Source organism: Scylla paramamosain, unplaced genomic scaffold (assembly GCF_035594125.1).
Source record: "Scylla paramamosain isolate STU-SP2022 unplaced genomic scaffold, ASM3559412v1 Contig7, whole genome shotgun sequence".
In the NCBI taxonomy this organism is placed as follows: domain Eukaryota; kingdom Metazoa; phylum Arthropoda; class Malacostraca; order Decapoda; family Portunidae; genus Scylla; species Scylla paramamosain.
In genome coordinates this window covers 1,577,501-1,597,792 of record NW_026973672.1, presented here as the reverse complement: position 1 = coordinate 1,597,792, position 20,292 = coordinate 1,577,501, and the positions used below count along the sequence as shown (strand labels likewise).

General features: G+C 41.5%; 1 protein-coding gene and 1 long non-coding RNA gene across 11 annotated transcripts in view; one reads left to right on the top strand and one right to left on the bottom strand.

The window, feature by feature from the left end:
* Positions 1-13,752: 13,752 nt before the first annotated feature.
* On the bottom strand, positions 13,753-17,333 carry LOC135096788 (uncharacterized). Its single transcript, XR_010265021.1, has 3 exons — positions 17,215-17,333; positions 15,553-15,610; positions 13,753-14,064 (listed from the first exon to the last, which is right to left on the bottom strand). It is a non-coding gene; the product is annotated as an uncharacterized LOC135096788 (long non-coding RNA).
* A 115-nt stretch (positions 17,334-17,448) lies between these two features.
* LOC135096774 (uncharacterized) overlaps positions 17,449-20,292 on the top strand; it is a 58,455-nt gene continuing 55,611 nt past the window's right edge. For 2 of the 10 annotated variants that reach the window (XR_010265013.1, XM_063998521.1), the window contains exon 1: positions 17,449-17,727. The gene's annotated coding sequence lies outside the window, so the exon portion shown is untranslated. The remainder of the gene's footprint in view (positions 17,728-20,292) is intronic. The other 8 variants (XM_063998522.1, XM_063998523.1, XR_010265011.1 and 5 more) reach the window with 8 other exon arrangements.

Genomic DNA, 20,292 nt, shown 5'->3' with positions numbered 1-20,292 from the left:
TTCTATGTCTACTCGCCTAAATTAAAAGTGTAAAGGTTTAATTTCTAATGCATCTTAAATCTGTTTCGCCATATTCCATTATTCTATTATATTACTCTCCTTAACTTCAATAAGACAGGTGTCATACATTACCTTTATGAAGCTGCCCATCTTAATTACAACCTGTGCAAGATGTAATTTCAAGTGGTCGCCCTTTGCTTACTGACAGAACACAAACCATCTGTCCTTCCCATCACATTACTATTACAAGCAAGACTATTAATCCTGCACCCAGACTGAACTTAATCCTTACTGGTAAACTTGCTAGACTTAATGAGAGAAAAAGAGTTTATTACATCAAATGACATTACATCACAGACAAAGAGAGCATTATCTTAAGTCTGTTTTCCCGCTAAAGCACTTCTTATGTCCTGGTATTTAATTTACGGAGGTAACACAACAACGCACCTGTCTGTAGCACCACTTGACTTAAACACACAAGAATAACATTAGCTCTCCACTCCTCGTTCAGTATTTCACCATTTTTAGTCAAGTTGGTGTATTTAATATCACACCCCTACCTCTCCTGAATTCAAATAATGATACAGTTTAGGGGGACTTTACGTTCTTTCTTTACGAGTTTTCCTTTCATAATTATCAGTAAGGCACAATAACAGCACTAATTCAAACTAACGATGTGCTGAAGGCAAGATGTGGGAGGTATTTAACTTCATTACCTGGTTAGATGAAGCCGTCATCCTCACTCATTTCACACTACGGAGACTCATTCAGCATATCAAATCTCTTACAATATTTATCTTTGTATCTGAGAATTCCTTGATTATCTTGTCGTGAAGTGGTGGCGTTGTTTTCTTATTCTCTTTTTGTCTGGTATCGTGTTCTTTATAAACTTCCATCTGTGTTAACAAGAAGGTGAGGGAAGAAGAAGAGCGGAGGGAAGAGGAGAGGAGATGATAAGAGAAACTCACACCTACGTATAACCTTCTAGATTTGTTAATTCCTCTTCCATTTTTTGTATAATTCCTATCCTTAATTTACAGTATCAATAAGACAGGTGATAAAAACACTACCACCACCATCACCGCCTCTTACTTACCTGTTATCACATACCATTAAGACTCCATATACTCGTACCCTCTCTCTCTCTCTCTCTCTCTCTCTCTCTCTCTCTCTCTCTCTCTCTCTCTCTCTCTCTCTCTCTAATGGCTGGTAATTGAGGCCTTTGTTGCATGGATGTGTTTGTGGGAGGTGATATAGTGTGTGTGTGTGTGTGTGTGTGTGTGTGTGTGTGTGTGTGTGTGTGTGTGTGTGTGTGTGTCTGTGTGTGTGTGCGTAAGTATGACGCGCTGTAACTTAATCTCCTTTATAAAGAGGAACTGCACACACTTAAACCGTGAAAACATGAAATCTAACATACTTAGATGGTGCAGAATAATACTTACAAAGTCACGCCATTTCTTACACTGTAAAATATACTTAAACAGAAGAACATACGGTGAAAACAACACGTATAAAAGTAATACAAATACTTCAACTGTAAGGAAAATACGTATATGTTAATGGCAATACTTTTAAACACACACACACACACACACACACACACACACAACTTCAAAAAAGCCTTTGATCTTGTTGATCACACTGTTGTCATCAGCAAGGCAGTAAGTCTGGTCTCCCTCCTAATCTGATAGCGTGGCTAGCCGACTTCCTCACAGGGAGGCGTCAGGCCGTTCGCTATCAGGGCTCTGTCTCTAATTTCCAACAGCTGACATGTGGGGTCCCCCAGGGGACCAAGATGGGTCCTCTATGCTTCCTCCTCCTCATTAACGACGCCCTCACTGACACCCCTCATCGCTGGAAGTATGTGGACGACTGCACCGTGGGCGTCCCAGTTTCCACCAAGAACCCGGACTACTCGCCACTGCAAGCAATTCTGGAGCGACTGCAGACGTGGACGGAAAAGAGCAGGATGACCATCAACCACAGCAAAACTGTGGTGATGCATTGCTGTACCTCCTCTGTACCAGTGCCCCCTCCCCAGCTCACAGTGGGCCCTCACCCCCTCCAGGTGGTCCAATGTGCCAAGCTTCTCGGAGTCACGGTGGACGACCAGCTGACCTGGAAGCAGCATGTCGCCAGCACCGTAAGATCAGCTACCTACAGGCTGTACATGCTGCGCAGACTCAGGTCGCTGGGGACGCCGACAGATGAGTTAAGGGGGTGTACCTTACTTTCATCCTCCCCAAACTCATGTACGCCTCCCCAGCGTGGTCCTCCTCCCTCACACACACTCAACAGCTACAGCTAGAGAGTGTGCAGAAGAGAGAGAGAGAGAGAGAGAGAGAGAGAGAGAGAGAGAGAGAGAGAGAGAGAGAGAGAGAGAGAGAGAGAGAGAGAGAGAGAGAGAGAGAGAGAGAGAGAGAGAGAGAGACGCATAGATACACACACGTACACACAAACGAACACTCAGAGACAAACTAAACTAGACAAGACAAAAAAAAAGTAATCAAGATAAACAAACAAACAAAAACCAACAAACAAACACACACACGTAAAAACAAATAGATAAATAGACAAAAAATATAAAAAAAAACCCACAAAAATTATAAAAACACCGTCAGTATCAGAGAGAGAGAGAGAGAGAGAGAGAGAGAGAGAGAGAGAAGAGCGGATCTGGTAAACACGTCGTTGTCAGGAGCGGAGGCGCCTAGAAAATGAGGTGCAAGGTTCTCTCTCTCTCTCTCTCTCTCTCTCTCTCTCTCTCTCTCTGCTTCTGAACTAAACTGGAATCCCTTAAGAGTTTCAGAGTGTTTATGAGGCTGGAGTGTCCCCGCGGCGGATGTACATGGAGGAGGAGGAGGAGGAGGAGTGCAAAGGAATACAAAGGAAGACCAAACAACAAGAGATCTTAATGGCCTTGCAAGACTGTTTAGTAATTACTTCTAACTTGCCACAGAGCAGAGAGGACATCAGGGTGAACAGACAGAATAGAGAGGAGGAGGAGGAGAAGTAAGAGGAAGGGGGAGAGGTAAGAGGTGTAAGAGGAAGAGGAAGAAGAGGAAGAGGAGAAGTGCAAAGGAATACAAAGGAAGACAAACATCAACAGATCTCGAGGTCCTGACTAAGTTGACTTACGAATACTGGAGGAGACACAGTAGCCTCACACACTGAAGGGAAAGAGGAGGAGGAGGAGGAGGAGGGGGAGGAAGAGGAGGAGGAGGAGGAGGGATGTCTTGAAAAAAGTGTGATTATGGTGATGGGAGAGAGAGAGAGAGAGAGAGAGAGAGAGAGAGAGAGAGAGAGAGAGAGAGAGAGAGAGAGAGAGAGAGAGAGAGGTGAAGAAAGGTAGCTCCCTGGGCGTGTTTGGGGTGGTAATGAGGCCTCGGAGTAGTGGTGGTGGTGGTGGTGGTGGTGTGGCTGTAGGGCTCACAAGGAGGAGGAGGAGGAGGAGAAGGAGGGGGCAGGAGGAAGGTGAAGGTTGGAGGGAAGGAGGGAATGAGGGAGGGAGGGAAGAATGGCGGGAGTCCGTGTAATTAATATCCTGGTGGTGGTGGCAGCGCCCCGCCCCAGCCCTCCCGAGGCCTCCCATTGGTCGGGTGCGGCGTCTCCTTCGCCCACCCGCCCGCCACGCCACCCGCACGCCACGCCCCGATAAGGCTCGGAGTGGCGTGTGGCAGCGAGCGGTGGGCGGGGCCGGTGGGCGGTGGCGGGGCGCTGCCTCACCCGCGCGCATCGCTACATTTCCCCCTGAATTTCCCCCTCCGCATCTCCCCCGCCGCCCTCAGGATCAGTACGCCCTGGCAACCACCCTTAGGTCCATCACGTGCCTGTACCGACCCCACACCTGCACACCTGCACGCCTGCACGCACAGTCTCAGGTGAGTGTGCCAGCGTGCGTGTGTTCACCTGAACCTGCCCTCCCACGCGCCCGTTATTTGTCAACATGTGCCTACCCCCGCCCACTCCCGCGTCCGCTCCCGCCCACTCGCCGCCCACTCCCCTCGGGCACTTCTCGCTGTGCTTAAGACTTCCACGGACGAATCAACATATTTATATCACACTCATAATTCCTCTTTCTGTGTGTGATTCAGATTTCAGATTTCAGATTTATTTACATGCTCAGACTTTGTGATACAAAGTATGGAGCACAGCTCCTGCAATTATTTCAGATACAAACAAACACTAACAACTTATATAAATCAACTTTCTGTTACCTAAAAAAATTATAGGTAGCTTTTAAAAAAAGAGAAATGTTAGACAAAATATATTGACTTTTACTTTGCATTAATTGGATAAACTTATTCACTGTTGGGTTATTTCTATAATAATTTGGAATATATTTGTTTCTGAGCTCCACGATGTTATCATTAGGGCATGACAATAAAATATGATATTCATCTCCAACAACATTACATCTACATAAAGTACATAATCTTTCTTCCCTATCTATACTATCATATCTTCCTTTCACAACAGGTAGTCTATTGTTATTTGTTCTTATTTTAATCAAAGGCATTCTGATACTCTTTTTAAGTTTCAATAGGTAATCTTCTCTGCAATACAAGTCTTTATACATTCTATAACTCTTACAAAGTCCCTTTGTTGAAATATTTCTAAACCATGATGTTATCCAATGATCTTTAAGTTTGTTTTCAACTGCTTTCCTTAACCATTCTGGATTATTAGTTTGTTGATCCATCCAAATACCTGACATACCACAATTGTTAAGAATATTTCTTATATGGCAAATCCAAGGTGATGAATACATGCCTGTGGAGTCTAAATGTAACAAACTTTTATACATAATCATGCTTAACTTAGTAGTTTTCCCTGTTATTAACCTTGACCAGTAGCCAATCATTCTAGTATTGATAACAATATCAATAGGATATTCCCCTAACTCCCCATATACAATATCAGTGCTTGTATATTTATGTACATGTAATACATGTTTTAAAAATGTCATGTGCAACTGCTTGATTTCTCTAATAATACAGTATCCCCAAATTTCACAAGCATAGGTCATAATTGGCATTACAATGGTGTTAAAACAATTCAAGTTGCAGATCAACTGATAGATCATGTTTGCGGCATTTTCCAATTAGTGAATACATAGCTCTTGTTGCTCTTTTCTTAAGGTCCAATTGACCATTTCTAAACCTACCATTATAATTGAATAAGACACCAAGATATTTGTATTCACCAATTGTATCTATAATTTCATCACTAAATACAAAATGAAAATTGTCATAATTAAGTCTTCCTCTGCTGAATACAACAATTTTTGTCTTATTTTTGTTTACCTCTAATTTCCATTTGTCACAATATAACTCCAATGCATTAAGAATATTCCTCATTTCCTCTTCCGAATTAGCTAGAACTACTGTGTCATCAGCATACATCATTATCAATAAATTCAATTGTAAATCAAGGTAGTTATCATCAAATAGTAAGTAATTACATCTGTTTTCTATTAAAGACTTTTCAATGTCATTTACATAAAGGGCAAATAATAATGGAGAAAGATTTTCACCTTGTCTTACTCCTCTATTACAAATAAAAGTGTCTGACTTGTTTCCATTAAACTTAACACATGATTTAATGTTCAAATACATATTTCTAATAACATTAAGGACTTTACCACCAATATTTTCCTTTACCATCTTATACCAGAGCCCCTCCCTCCAAACTGTGTCAAATGCCTTTCTATAATCAATAAAAAGGCAAAATAATTGTTTCTTCTTCCATAAAAACAGATCAATGATGTTCTTTAATAAAAATATGTGATCAAGAGTACTATAACCTTGCCTAAATCCAGCTTGATTTTCTTTTATAATATTATGACTATCAGAATAAGAAGTTAACCTGTCATTTAGCACAGATGTGAATACCTTACCTAAGCAACTTAACAAAGTTATACCCCTATAATTGTGTGGGTCATCAACATCACCTTTATTCTTATACAATGGGACAATAACCCCTATCAACCATTCTTTAGGTAAATATCCTGTATCCAAAATCCTATTAAAAAATTTAACATACAAATTAAGCATATTTTTTTGTACTTTTAATATATTCATTAACAATATCATCATATCCAGGTGCCTTGTCATTCTTTAGTTTTCTAATAGCTTTCAACACTTCATGTTCTGTAATGGGCTCATTCAGTGTTTCCTCTTCCCCAGATTCAATTGTAGCACTTTCTAGTTCACTTAAATGCTTATCACTTTCACTAATTTCCTCTGATAGATTCTTAAAGTGTTGATGAAAATCTGCAAGTGTAAGTGTAGTTTTGCTTTTATTTCCATCATTTTCCTTTAATATTTTCCAATATGTTTTTGGATCTTTATTTCTGTTTGCTTTTAACTTAATCAACATATTTTCTTTTTCCTTATTGTGTACTCTTTTCAGTTCAGCTTTGTACTTCTTGCTTTTTTCTATCATATCTTTCTTATTATCCTCACTCCTCCTCAGATTATATTTATGTCTAGCTTTATGGTATGCTTTCCTTGTATACCAACAAATATTATCATATCCAGATAAACTTGCATTATTACTTTGCTTAACATAATTTTCTTTTTCTTTGGTGGAAAAACCTTTACAGCTGCTCCTAATAAAATATTCTTTATTCTAGTACTTACATCTTCAATGTCCATAGAATCCATCTGCTCTATTAACTCTTTTACCTGATTTTCATCAATTTCTGCTATATAATCCTCTTCCTTAGATGCTCTCCACTTACTTGGTTGATTATAGTTACTCACAGGTGCTATATTGGCATTGTTAATAATTGCATACTCAATATTTACTTTAAGCTGTACATGAATACCACAATGAATATCTGAATACAATGGGTCATAGTCTAGCACTCTAAATTCATTTACATCTTTTAACAATGTTGGTGAACCTATAACATAATCCACAAGAGTGCCATGTGTAGTTGTGGGTCTCCCCACTCTGAGATCTCTATCTACTCTACCATTGAAAATACATACCTTATTATTACAACATATTGTCACCAAATTTCTCCCATAAGAATTCCTATCCTGTGTTACATCTTGGTTATACCTTGTTCCATCCACTCCCATTGCTTTAAGTATGTTTTGTACCTCAAATAGATCACCATTACCATCATCATCAACATCATCATCATCATCATCATCATCATCATCATCATCATCATGAAGTACATCTGGCAAAACATAATCCAACAGAGTTCCAGTATGTGAGTTAAAATCTCCACATAATAAATGTGAGTAATCATCACTTGTATAATCCAAAAGAAAATTATCAATTTCTTCAAAGTATTCCACACTTGCATATCTAGAATTAACTGGGGGAATGTATACCACACTGATAATCAAATCCTTATCTAACCTTAAACTTCTTTTATCTATTAAAATAGATATGAAAGCCTTACCCTCAGTCTTAATAGTCTTCCACTTCAGCTTAATATCCCTTTTAATAGCAAGCACTAAACCCCCTGATTTATATCTACTGAGTTCATGTCTGTTTTTGAATACTATATCAAATCCAAGGTTTTTCATACTGGGAACAATATTTATCATATCGACATCATCACATTTTGTTTCACTTATACATAATACATCATACATAACACACAAGTCCTTGAATTCCGTTGTGGTTAACTTTCCTTTCAATCCATTGACATTTAGTGTTAGTAAAGAGAGTTTTGAAATATTATTAAGATTAGTAATAGATTTAGTATGGGAGACAGTTGTTTGAATTTTAGCTTTTGTCTGTGCTCCATATTTGTCCTATGCGTTGTTACTTAGGGTCTTATTAATCATGTTGTCAAGTTTCAGCCTTTTCCAATCAGGCTGTAATATACCTGTTTTGAACAAATCATCTGGTGTATGAATTTCAACTGGCCTGTTTTTATCTGTGAGCCACACAAGTATTTTACCATCCCTAGTGGTAACACTTTTCACATTTGGCTGCTCCTTGACAATCTTGAACATTACAACTCGCATGGGTGTAAGATCTTCATTCACGAATACTTTCCTCTGTTTCTTTTTAAGTTCAGCTCTTTTCTTCAGCATTTCATTTCTTTCTTCCTATGGCAGAACCTTACAATTACCGGTCTGCTTCTATTAGATGCTTGAGGTTTCCCGAGTCGGTGAGCAACAGAGATGTTGTCAGATACAAGAGTCACCCCCATATCTGCTGCCAGTTCAATGACCTTGGCTTCGACTACATCCTCTGTTTCTTCATTTTCTTCTTCCAAGCCGTAGATGCATAGATTATCCTTTCGTTGGTATTGTTCAAGCTTATCTGTCTCATATCTATTTAGTAGAGCCTGTTTTTGTGAGGTATCAAACATTTTTGCTAACTCACTAGCCACTTCCTTGAAAGCTGTAGTCACGGCCGAGGATACGGACACTGCTATGATCTTAGCAAGCTCGGGAACAAGCTTTTCTGTTATTTCCTTAGTTAGTTTACTAGCTTCTCTGGTTTCTCTACCTTTGACATCCACAGTTATGTCTTTTATCCCTCCTCCACCTTCTCCTTCACTAATTCTTCTATGTTAGGCAAGGAAAGAGATGCCATGGTAGTGAAACACTGAACAACAATGTTTACCTCTGTGGTTTGACAGCTCTGTCGTCTGCTAAAGCCAGCTGATACCAGTCATTTACCTTGCTTTCTTCATGTGAACACCTTCTCTCTTGCTATGTTCGCCTCTCTCTTTGATTGTGTAAGTCTCCAACAACTCCAGCAGTAGTCGGGAGATGTATAGAATCCCACTTCATCAAGTTATAGTTGATAGAATGCAGGAGCAGTGGTGGTGCAGTGACTTAGTGTGTGTGTGTGTGTGTGTGTAGGAGCGGCGACGCGTGTGATGTGCGTTACGTGGTAAATTTAGACAAGTGAAGCTGAGACGTAGTGATGTGGTGTGGTGATGGTGGTGATGGTGGTGATGGTGGTGGACTCATTTACCTTCATGCCGTAATCATCGCAAAATCGCTTCATTAGAGATAACTTGGAGATCATTCTTTCGCGTGCTGCAGCAAGCAAAACGGTGTATCATCCATCAGTATTAAAACATGCAGCCACTTTAAAAACCCATCGTTCTCACAGTTCTCTTTTATTAATTGAATCAAATCATTAACGTAAAGAACGAACAGTAGGCACGATGTCGGGGAGCCTTGTCGCACTCCCAGCGTGGCCGTGAACACCGCGGTGCCGATAACGCTCTCGGTCACACGGCACATGGCAGCGATAACAGCCACCATCACCACGCCACACCTCAAGCGTTTAAGGATTCGTATTAACGTGTGTCTCGGTACCAGATCGTATACGCAATGTTACAATATGTTGGAGACAGCCACGCCTTTTCTATGCCCCAACTTGTTCACGGTACGGAGTGAGCCACTTCTCGCATAACAATGCGAGACAACAATGAACACTGAACACACGTCGCTGGATGCAAATCATTCCATATTTTTCTATACAATGCAGTGTGTACATTCTATACTTTTATTTTAGACACTCTATACAACAATTTTTAGACTAAGTTATCTTTTCCAAGGCGCCTTTTGCTGTCACTCAAAACAAATGGTTTCAGAGAGGAAATACAAAGCGATTTTTTGTCGTAACCCCTCGTGCAGTGTACGAAATAACACAGGAATGCAGACACCGACACGGAAGCGAGACAGACTGATGCACACTGCGGCACTCAAAGCAAATGGTTTCTAAGAGATAATGTGAAGTGATTTCTTTTTGGCAAGGCACTGCACACTCAACCAAACTATGCACAAACACACGCCTTCATTCAGAATTTAGATCCAGACTGAGATTGTTAACTGACCACAGATTATTAAGGTGTACGTGTAAATAATATTATAAATAACAATATGACAGAGAGAGAGAGAGAGAGAGAGAGAGAGAGAGAGAGAGAGAGAGAGAGAGAGAGAGAGAGAGAGAGAGAGAGAGAGAGAGAGAGAGAGAGAGAATCTGGAGCGAAGCAGACTGAAACGAACTCTGTGGTACTCGTCTATAATTATGACTCCAATAATGAATAGAATCGAAATTACAGATAAATGCAAACAAATACATGAAAGTGAAACAGACTAAGACAAAGTAAGTGGTATTTATTTATAACAATAACTCTAAAAAAATAATAAAAATCTAAATTGTAAGGTCTGATGTACAGCACTTTAATGCACTTCTGGTCACTGGAAGACGCTGACCAAGGAAATGAATGACACAGGAAGCTTTCCTCATTGTTCATGAATAGAGAACCTGAACTCACCTAGAGGTGAACTGGCTACACAACTTAATGAACTGAATGATGTCTGGGACCTTCCTCACTGCCTGTAGCTAGAGAACTTGAACTAGAGATGAACTGGCTACAGAACTTAATGAACTGAATGATGAATGGGACTTTTCTGAACTGAATGGTGAATGGGACTTTCCTCACTGCCTGTAGCTAGAGAATTTGAACTAGAGATGAACTGGCTACAGAACTTCATGAACTGAATGATGGATGGGACTTTCCTCACTGCCTGTAGCTAGAGAACTTGAACTAGAGATGAACTGGCTACAGAACTTAATGAACTGAATGATGAATGGGACTTTCCTCACTGTCTGTAGCTAGATAACATGAACTAGAGATGAACTGGCTACAGAACTTCATAACGAGACTTTCCCCACTGCCTGTAGCTAGAGAACTTGACTTAGATATACAGTCATTGCTCTCTCTCTCCCTCCACGCTTTGAAATGCAACAGTACTCACGCAAGGAGTCTGTTTAAGAGAAATTCAGTGTGATGCATTCTGAGATGCGTCACGCTGTATGAGTGTGTCTCCTGCTTTTTATAGGGAGTGAGTGCGTCAAGGATCGAACTGGTAACAAACGGTGCGCGTGTGGGCGGCAAGAAGGCGTGTGTTGCTAATACTGCCGCGTGGGTAATCAAGGCTCCGTGGCAATGAGGATAACGAGGCTGTTGTTTTGTGCACCAACGTTTGGCAGAAAATTCATGTGTCTTTTAACTTATCGATCATTCAGTGAGTCTCCCAGTGTCTGTTCATCAATCGATCTATTTATTTATTTATCTATCTATCTATCTACTTACCGACCTACTTATTTATTTATCTATCTACCTACATATCTGCCTACATCACACACACACACACACACACATTAAAATTATCCACTGACATGTCTAATGCTAAAAAATCTAAACTCTCTCTCTCTCTCTCTCTCTCTCTCTCTCTCTCTCTCTCTCTCTCTCTCTCTCTCTCTCTCTCTCTCTGAGGGAGAGGGTGAAGGAATGGGGTTAATGGCATATTTGTAATGTTTATTAGTCCTCAGATTGGGAGGGAGGAAGAGGATTGGAAGGGAGGGAGAGGAAGAGGAAGAGGGAGGAAGAGGGAAAGGGGAGGGAGAGAGGGAGGGAGGAAAGAAACGTGGAAGCAAAGAAGAGAGAGAGAGAGAGAGAGAGAGAGAGAGAGAGAGAGAGAGAGAGAGAGAGAGAGAGAGAGAGAGAGAGAGAGAGAGGTAACGGGGGGGTTGGTGGACTCCATTACTTAAGAATGAGTCAATCCACACTAATAATGGTGAAACAGCGTGATTCTCTCTCTCTCTCTCTCTCTCTCTCTCTCTCTCTCTCTCTCTCTCGTTAACCCATGATCTACCCACCACTCCCTCCCTCTCCCACTCTCTCCTCTTCTGCCCACTCATCCACACCCACCCGCTCCCTCTCCCTCTCTCCCCCCTATCTGTCTCTTCCTCCCGCCTTTTCAAACAAGATGGTTGATAAATTAACTTCCGGATTGATCTTTCTATTAGCGAAGACGGGAAACCACCAACCCGCCGCCTCCTCATTGTGGTGATAGTGGTGGTGGTGGTGGTGGTGGTGGTGGTGAATTGTGGTAGTGACTGGTGTAATGAATGACGATGGTGGTGGTGGTAGTTTGCGTAATTGTGGTGGTAATGGTGGTGGTTGTAGTATGCTGAGTGTGTGTGTGTGTGTGTGTGTGTTGATGAACTGTGGCAGTGATGGTGGTGATGGTGGTGATGGTGTTCTATGTGCAAATTGTGGTAATATTTGTAGTAATAGTGGTAGTTAAATACAGAAGCAGACAGTGATGGGTTGGTACTTTATATATATGGTGGTGGTGGTGGTGGTGGTGGTGGTAATGGTGGTGGTGATTGAATGGAAGTCGATAAAGGTGTGACGTGTAAGAAAATGGTGGTGGTAGTAGTAGTAGTAGTAGTAGTAGTAGTAGTAATGTTGCTTTTCTTGGTTTCATGGTTGAGAGAGAGAGAGAGAGAGAGAGAGAGAGAGAGAGAGAGAGAGAGAGAGAGAGAGAGAGAGAGAGAGAGAGAGAGAGAGAGAGAGAGAGACTGAGGAAGGGAAGGAGGAGGAGGAGGAGGAGGAGGAGGAGAAAAGAAGGGAAGGAGGCAGGGAAGGAGAAAACTTGAATTACATCGCTTCGGGAAGGAGAGAGGGATGGAGGGAGAGAGGAAGAGAGAGTAAGAGAGTGAGGGAGAGAGGGAGAGAGAGAGGGGATACTATCAATCTCTCTCTCTCTCTCTCTCTCTCTCTCTCTCTCTCTCTCTTACGTTAGAGGGGGAAGAAGATTCACTGATTTACACCCTCGAAACATATTTTCGCGATCATGCCCCTGACTTTTTTCCTCCCTCCTCCTCCTCCTCCTCCTCCAGCTTTCGTTTCCTTCCTCTCCCTGAATAGATCTTCCCTCTTTCCCGCTCTCTTGCTCTCTTCTCGCGTGAAAGTGTTCGCGAAAGTTAAGTGCGTCTAAATTAAGCGTGTTGGTGTGGCGACCCTCTCTCTCTCCCTCTCCCCCTCTCCTCTCATCTGCCTCCCCCTTCACCCTTCAATATGTTAGCGTCTGTAGATCACACCATGTTCCAATTCTTGCTTCCTGGTTCTCTCTCTCTCTCTCTCTCTCTCTCTCTCTCTCTCTCTCTCTCTCTCTCTCTCTCTCTCTCTCTCTCTCTCTCCTTCTTCCCCGTCCTATTTAATTTTTCCCTCTTTTCTACTCTTTCAAGCATTTTCCCTTCCTTTTCTACGTTGTCCTATTCTCTCTCTCTCTCTCTCTCTCTCTCTCTCTCTCTCTCTCTCTCTCTCTCTCTCTCTCTTTTTCTTTCCTCTTTCTAATCTTTCTTTCTCATCTCCCCTCATTTACCTATTTTCTTTCATTTCTTTCGTCCATCAAGTTTACTTTCTTCGTTTCTATTCCGATTTTCATTATCTTCCCCCTTGTAATTATTTTTCTTTTCTTTCTCTTTTCATTCATCATGCTTCCTTTCCATCATTTTCCGATTCTACCCTTTCCCCCCTCTGTCCTCCGCCCCCCTCTCTCTCTCTCTCTTTATATATACATATTGTCCCGCGAGTTAAGGGATATACTTCGGGATTTGATAGTTTAAGTAATTCTAAGTCGAAAATACTTTATAGGCATATGCTGTGTTTTGCTTTATTTTGCGAGAAATTAACATGTTGTTGTGTTGCAGGGGGTGGGGGGTAGGCCTCCACCTTTCCTTTCCCGCCTTGGCGCGCTAAGTCCTCGTGGTGTCGCGCTGCAGTTTTTTATTTATTTATTTATTTATTTTCTGTGTACTATCTCTGCAGTCAAAGCCGTACAGGAGACAGAAAATGACAAGCTAAAATTTTGTATGTGTCAGTGAAGAAAATGTATAGGTAACACAGCAATATAGTGGTTAAGTCTATTTCTTTTAATCATACATGGCAATACACAGCAACTTCCATCCCGCCAACTGTTTACACTTTGACATGTAAGTGACAGGGCGCCCCATCAGGTGGCTGCCAAAGTGCAACTCTTCGCTACGGTGAAGGTGCCTTTCACATTCAGTAACAGTGAGTATTCGGACATGATATTCATTCTGTGGTGGGAATGCCCGGGCTGGTGCAGGAGGATAAAGACGCAGGCATCCAGACAGAGGACACTCAGATGGCAGTGTTCTACAGGATGTGTCTGCTTCTTGGTGAGAAAGGACGTTTCTTCAGTACTTCTGCAGCAGCTGAACGTACTGGAGCAGCTCAACACAATACCACTTTAAAAGAACATCAGATAATTTAAATAATCTTTACAGGAGTGGCAGGAACGCTGGGCAGCCGTCATGAACCTGTTGAGTTGCCACGTATGTTTAAAATGTAGCACTTAACCACTACATTGCTGTATTACATGTACATTTTCTTCACTGACTCATACAAAAAATTAATTTATCATTTGGTGTTTCCTGTAAGGCTTTGACTGCACAGATTGTACACAAAAATGATCACTTGATGCTACGCGGCACCACTCGTTACGTAGCGAGCCAGGGAGGGAAGGAAGAAGGCGGAGGCCCCGGTTCCCGCCACGCACAACTTACACGTCAATTTCTTGCAAAATAAAGCAAAACACACCATTTGTGTATAAAATATTTTCGACTTGGAATTACTTGAACTATCAGATCCCGAAGTATGTAACTCGAGGGACACCCTGTATATATTCCCGTGCATGTGTAATCCTTTGTAATACAACTTTTCTGCTCAATAGATCTGTATACTTGATGCATTTACTACTACTACTACTACTACTATTACTACTACTACTACTACTACTACTACTACTACTACTACTACTACTACTATTATTACAACAACAACAACAACAACAAGAACAACAACAACAACAACAACTACTACTACTACTACTACTACTACTACTACTACTACTACTACTACCGCTACTACTGTTGGTTCAGCAGTTACCATTATGATTAGTATGAGTCATCTCCACTACGCCTAAAGTAACAATTACTGCAGAAAGAACGAAACAGTATTAATAGCAACAATAGATTGAAAAATGAACAGTTTTTCTCGTGATCAAAGAGAATTCCTGCTTCATAACGTCAACAGCTGGTCAGGTTAGCAAGACAATACTACTTATCTTCCACAAACTCTTCACACTTAAGCTACTCGTATTATTTGATTAATAGTCTGAAATATGCTTGTTACAACCTTCATCTGGTGTTCCTTCAGTGCATTCATAATACTCCTCTTTAGTCCCCGTGTAGTTATCACATTAATAGCACACATCCTTTACGTACCCTAACATTCAAGGTATTATTATATCTGTTATCTGATATGTACTTCTCGTTACACCCATCGCCCTCATTGCTTCATTCAGTATTCACTGCCTCTGTAATCCTTTTCATCCTTTCCCTCCACTATCTCGTCAAGTTATTCTATTAATTACATACGAGTATTTCTTGTAGTAACCTAACATTGAAGGTATTATTATATCTTTTATCTGAAATGTACTTCTCGTTACAGCCATCACCCTCATTGCTTCATTCAGTATTCAGTACGTCTATCATCCTCTTCGTTCTTTCTCTCCGCCATCTCGTCAAGTTATCTTGTTTATTACATATTTCCGTAGCACCCTAAGAAGCAAGTTACTATTATATCTATCATCTAAAATGTACTTCTTGTCACACCCACCACCCTTGTATTGCACCACCATAAGATTCAATACACTGAAACACCGAGCAACTCACCTGAGAGCTCCAATAAACCTGAGCACAGAGAGACAGGCACCGTGGCAAAGATTCCAACCTGCAAGCCGAGCACGGGAAACCACCACATTACTGAACAAGTCATCAGGAACACACCTCCGGACTTCTGTGTGTCATTGTCAGTTTAGTAGTTTAACAATTTACTGAGAAAGTTTGATGCACTTAAGTTATGATTATACAAGTTTAAAGCGGGGGTAAATCAAGATAGCCTATATTAACCTATACTTAAATATATAGTAATACATTAAAGTACATCGTAGGAGGAGAAGAGGCGATGAAAATATTGATGGATAGAAAGTGGAGGTAATGAAGGCAGTGGAAAAAATAGACAGAAATAGATGGAAATACAAAAGATAGGAGACAAGAAGAGAAAGTGATCGAAATACTAAAAGAACATAGGAAACAGAAAGCCAAAATAAGGATACTGAAACACTGTAGAAGATAAAAAGCGGAAGTGATGAAAATACAGAAAGACAGGAGACGGAAGATGAGTAAGACAGAGAACCCAGACATTATCATTACAGTAAATCCATCTGTCACCTCATACAACATAACAAATCTGCCAGAAATTAAACCATTACATTCTTCTAAGCAGCAAAAATTACATATAACAAAGAACACTAAGAACTGAGACTACAGCACAGTAGCGGAGAGAGAGAGAGAGAGAGAGAGAGAGAGAGAGAGAGAGAGAGAGAGAGAGAGAGAGGGGGTAGTTCTGTCCTTCAGTGGGGGTCGTGTCCTAACATATCGCTATAGTATTATATCGCCCATAGAATCGCCGCCTCTCCCCTATTTCCTCCTCCCTTCTCCTCAGTGTTCATCCTTTTCCCTTCCTTCTCCCTATTTCCTTCTTTCTCTTTCCTTCATCCGTGATTCCTTTCCTCCTTCTCTTTTACTAATATCCTTACTCCTTCCCTCTCCTCCTCTTCCTCCTCCTCTTCTTCTTCCTTCTCCTTTTCCTCTTCCTCCTCATCATCATTCTTACACCTCAACATTCGTCATAAACACCTTTTCTCTTCTTCTTCTTCCTCCTCCTCCTCCTCCTCCTCCCTTTACCCAGAGGTTAAGATAATGCTCTGCTAACTGCCTAACTCCCTCAGCCAATCAGCAGCCGTCAATTATCCTGTTAGGGAGGAGCCAATGGCGGGGTGGCAGTGATTAGGTGGTTAATCGATGTAATGGGGAGGAGGAGGAGGTGTTGGTAATGGTGGAAATGGTGATGGTGGAGGTGGAAGACAGATAAGGAGAAGAATAAGAGAGGTGGAGAGAAAGATAGAGAAAACGAGGAGGAGGAAGAGGAGGAGGAGGTAATGGCGCTGATGGGTCATTAGAGGAGGCAGCAATTAATGGCAGGTTATAATGGCGCGCTTTCATTAATATCTGGTGCACCGCCTTGTGTTCCTTAATCGGGTGGTAATGGTGGGGATGGTGGTGGTGGCGGAGATAATGGACTGGGAGGGAGGAACAGTGGTGGTGGTGGTGGTGATAAGCATGGTGGTGGTGGTGTGGATATCTGTGAAGAAGGAATGGTGTTGTGGTTATAGTAATGGTGGTGGTGATGGGTTTTCCCTGCTGGTGTCAATGGTGGTGTGTTGTAGCCGTGTTCTCTCTCTCTCTCTCTCTCTCTCTCTGTGTGTCACTTACTTATTTCAGCAGACGAGCAACAATGGAGGCAGGCAAAACCCACGATACTTCCACACACAAATCAACAACGCAGAATCCTGTGAGTGGATCTCCTCCATCTACTTCTTCGTTCCTCTCTCCCAACCTGTATTCCTCCGCTGACCGTCCCTTCACTCCTCCCTCCCTTGGACACGTGACGCCTGCCTGTCACGCAAAGTTGGGTAATCTCTGTGTAATCATGAACATTTCAGTGGAGGTCTAAATCTTTTATTTGTTTGGTAAGTGTGGGTGAAATATTTACAACTGATGTCACTCCTTTATTCACTGAAATATAACACGGAACTAGAAAACTGGTGGAGGGAGGGAGCGCTGGTGGAGGGAGGGTAGAGGAAGGGAGTGGAGGGTGCAGAGTGTCAGGAAGAGGAAGAGCGAGAATGTTGCAGGGAAAGTACTGGTCTGTGCTGCGTGTGGGAAGTGACTTTAGTGGCGGCGTGAAGGCGAGGACACGAGTGAGGTGCTGGCAGGCTGACTGAGGTGAGTGTGGTGTGGTGAGGTGAAGTAACCGTGTACTTTCAGCCAGGCAAGTAAGTAGTGGCGGCCGGTAGGAACAGCTCCAGTTGAAGTTTTCCTACTGAATTATTATCGTCTTTGTCTTGTTTCCTCCTTCTCTGCGTTGTTCTCCTTCTATTTCTTGGTCTTTCATCGTTACGTTCACTCATTTTCATTTCTATAAATAAACAAAATAACTAACTTGCTACCTATATTTTAAAACGATCTCCATCTTGCTCCCTCCCTCCCTCCCTGCTTCCCCGCTCAGCTGTTCAGTGATGACGTCTGCTCACACCGAGTCGCGCAGAGCAGGCTAACCACCTCAATCACTGGTTAACTCTTTCCTTTTCATTATTTCACCCGATCTTTCAACTCGCTTCTTCAATGTTTCAGTGTTTCAGTGCTTCAGACGTCTGAATAAATCACTGTTACATGTATTGCTGTATCTCGGATGTATCTTGAAGGGGGTGACAGGAGTGAGAGGGGAGGAGGGGGCAGGAAGAGGGAAAGGTGAAGGAGGAGGCGTGTTGCAAGGGTCGTGATGCCAGGGACGTGGTGAAGCTGAGCAGGAATCAGTCAGTAAGTGTGAGACGATGAGCACTAAGGCCTGTACTCTGAAACATTTCTGCGCCGCACCTCCACTACACTTAAAAGACTCTAGTTGAAGTCATTCGTGTATATATATATATATATATATATATATATATATATATATATATATATATATATATATATATATATATATATATATATATATATTACGGCTCTAGTGACAGGCTAAAAATATTTCAACATTATGAAGAGGAGAAACACTCTTGAGCATGGTTTATTGTTATGAGAATACTGTTAATACTTATCCCTCGGGTTAACAAGCGAGGAGACAAGGGAAGGTAAGGTGTGGAATCCCTGGTGTCTCAGTGTTCCTGCCTGCCTGAGTGAGGGATGTCACGCACCACCTACTGAGAACACCACTTTAGTTTTTTCCTCGCACCATTTAATTTAACTACTCTTTGGGGATTTGTACCTTCAGTGGGCCTTTCTCAGCCTTATTATTACCCTGCGCCAGGGAAGTGGTTCAAATTTTCTTGCGTGGCACAGCAACACCTAATGTCATGCGTTGAAAAAAATAAATAAATAAATAAAAAAAAAAAAAATATATATATATATATATATATATATATATATATATATATATATATATATATATATATATATATATATATATATAATTGCATAGAAATACTAGTATTGTTAAAATGAAAGGAAAAGTAACAAATAAAATATAGTCGAAGTTTCAAGACATCAAGAAATTAAATCTAGAAAAAATACAAATTAAGTGGCCTGGGATTTGAATGTACTAATTACATAATGAAAGGACTGTAAGGAGGAGGTGAGCGGTGAGGCCACGCGAACAAGTACCATATGCTCCAAAACTTTACAGTAATGAGGAGAAATTAAACGTTATCAGGGTCAAAATTTAGAGCTCCTCTTGAAAAAAAAGAAAAAAAAAATTGCAGAGCGAGACAAGATAACACGTGTGTCTGATACTGCGTGCTTTCCTTACTCCTGTGTTGGTTGGCTTACCAATTGTCACTATCTATCTGTCATCACTCATTGTAATTTTTGTTCCTGGTATGCTCGTCTTCAGCTCTCTCTCTCTCTCTCTCTCTCTCTCTCTCTCTCTCTCTCTCTCTCTCTCTCTCTCTCTCTCTCTCTCTCTCTCTCTCTCTCTCTCTTTTCATCTTCAGAAAGTAAAAATACATGAAGAGCGAGAGGCGGAGGAAAGGTTGGTGTTTACGAGAGAGAGAGAGAGAGAGAGAGAGAGAGAGAGAGAGAGAGAGAGAGAGAGAGAGAGAGAGAGAGAGAGAGAGAGAGAGAGAGAGAGAGAGAGAGAGAGAGAGAGATACGGGACGAAGATGATATAAAAGAAAATGTAATAGAAGTAAGAGACGAAAAGAGAAAGAAGACTTACATTTACGAGGAGATATTACGATAATACGACATAGGAAGATGTGGCCGCTTAGTTACCTGGTGCAGTCATTTTCCGTCTGGTTTTCTTTACGCGAGTCAAGTCATTCCTGTGCTGTCTAATGGTTCACTTGCTTCATTGACGCTGCGAGAAATCTGCTGGCGGTGGAGAGGTTAGGCTTTATGGGGAAATACTAGTGTGTGTGTGTGTGTGTGTGTGTGTGTGTGAGTGATATCTGGAGATTTACACGCTCTTAGACTGTCCAGCGCTCATCTGTGTACTAGTGAGCCTGGTGGGTGCGTGGCATCCCTCACCCTGGGACGCGGATTCCTACAGTTCACCTTCCCCAGGTTCATCATTTATCCGGGTTGGGACAGTTCCTATCTAACTGTTTTTTTTTTTTTTAATCTGACCATTCATCACCCATTATTTCTTGTCCCATCCTCATTACTGACCCTGAGAATTTTGCTTAGGTCACCCTTTGTTTAGTTCAGGAGAGATGGTTCACGCTTGCCTGACGCTACACTTCCTTTCTAGCTATTTTTTAATCTGACTTCATTCATCACCTATTATTTCTTGTC